Source organism: Otolemur garnettii, unplaced genomic scaffold, assembly GCF_000181295.1.
Source record: "Otolemur garnettii isolate 467f Iridium unplaced genomic scaffold, OtoGar3 scaffold00013, whole genome shotgun sequence".
Taxonomy (NCBI): domain Eukaryota; kingdom Metazoa; phylum Chordata; class Mammalia; order Primates; family Galagidae; genus Otolemur; species Otolemur garnettii.
Window position 1 is genome coordinate 30536478 of NW_003852408.1, and position 2085 is coordinate 30538562.

Here is a 2085-nt window from a genome sequence, read left to right on the forward strand (position 1 = left end):
AGGCGCCTGTAGTCCCAGCTACTCGGGAGGCTGAGGCAAGAGAATCGCCTAAGCCCAGGAGTTGGAGGTTGCTGTGAGCTGTGTGACGCCACGGCACTCTACCAAGGGCTCTATATAGTGAGGCACTCTATAAAGTGAGACTCTGTCTCTACCAACAAAAAAAAAAAAAGTTTTTTTTAATATTCATAATTGTTTATGTGTCTAAGATCACAATGGCTTAATAGGCAATATACAAATGTTTTTAGATTCTGTTTCATCAACAAACATGAATTCACTCAGCAGAGGGAGCTCATGCTTTAATTTTGGGAAGCTGGGTAGCAAATGCTGTTCTTGGAAAAAGCTTTGTGATTCTCATTTTAGGTAAGATTTGCTTGCAGTACTTCTTGAAGCTGAGACTATTTCATTAAGGATGGTTTGATTTAAGTTTGCATAAATTGGCTGACGAATTCATTTAGGGATAGAAATTGTCTTCAATAAAGTTCTGTTTTGCTTATCAAATAGGCTGACTTAGAACAGGTGTCCCAGCTCAGGAGTTTAAGGATTCATCCAGAAAGACAATCACTGCCCATATGTCCACCTCTCTATGGCTTTTCATATTTCACCGTGAACTCGGAAGGCAAACTTAGTTGACGTGTTTTTACATGGCTGCACTGTACACTCACAAAGACAGGTCTCTGCCCTTTGAGATCATAGGACACTATTTATTTACACTTCAAAGGATGTCCAAAGGTTGTTTAGTACAGATGATTTCAGTTCAAGGGCAAAGTAAATAAAGATTGAGAGAATGAATTCTCAGATTAAGAGCCAGAACCATGAAGATGACTCAGCAATACTGAAACCACAGGTGAAATCAGCAGCACTGACTCTGTATGTTTGTGCAAATTCAGTTCTTCAAAGGACTATAAAATATCAGAAAAGGCCGTTTTAGGTAGAAGATTCCCTAGCACCATGCACGCACTCATTGTACCGGTACATTTCTATAAGATGGAAAGCAACACTTTAAACAAACCTATTTTTTCTTATTATAAAAATCAAACAGATTAGTTAATAGAAAGTGCAGGGAAAAGTGTTAAGAAGAACATAAAAATCACAAGGTGTTGCATGGTGCTTGCAACTTTATATACAGCTTTAAAATGAGTGGAGGTGGCATTTTAAATGGGTATTTTTATCTTTTCCTTCCTTCAAAGTCCCAGATTATCCCCAATTACCATTTTAAAATCCCTATAACCAGGCTAATCCAAAAAGAGTACCATTTTGAAAGCATCCCTTAGATTGTGGAGGAATTTTCACTGATGATAAAGAAAAATATTAATGTCAAATATCACGCTTCTTACATCAGCCTATAATCATCTCTATAAATGTACCTTCCCCACAGTACTATCAGCCCCTAGAGACAAAATCATGTCTTTCTCAGGTGGCCTGATCTACCAGCAGGTAGCCCTGTACCTAGCACATGGCTAAAGCCTAATAACTATAAAATTAACACTCATTTGAGTATTTAAAATGGTTTTTATCCAACCTGTAATTTTCACCAAATAATGGTGCTCTAAAGAATTGATTCCTAAATTGCTAGGGGAAAAACTTTCATGCCTCTCCTTGTTGGGTGGCTTTGAGACCAGGATTATTGGTTCTGTAGAGATGGAGAAGGGAACACTAAAGGAATAGTGGTGCTCTGGCCTGTTAAAAAAAACACAAACGAGGCTGGCTGTTCACCAGAGGATGTGGGGGCCGTGCTCACCTGCCCCCGGAGGGAAGAATAAGGCTAAGCGCTCCTTGAATAAGGGCTATGATTAGAGGGAGCTGCAGGAGTTTCTGGGGGGAATAAACAAACATTTGTTGATCCCTGGCTCTGTGCAGAAAATTGAGTCTCAAAGAGAGGATGTATAATCTGCACCAGGATTTTCTGAATCTCGGAGACAGACCAGAGGTGGCTCAGTACCGCAGTGTTAGATAGGATTTCCTCCAGCCATGCGATCCTGGGATTTGGTTAGTGTCAAGTAGCCTAAGCTGTCTTTGGCAAAACCATCTGCAACATAAGGACCTTGTTAAATAAACTCAAACACACCTTCTTTTGTTAGTCTCTAT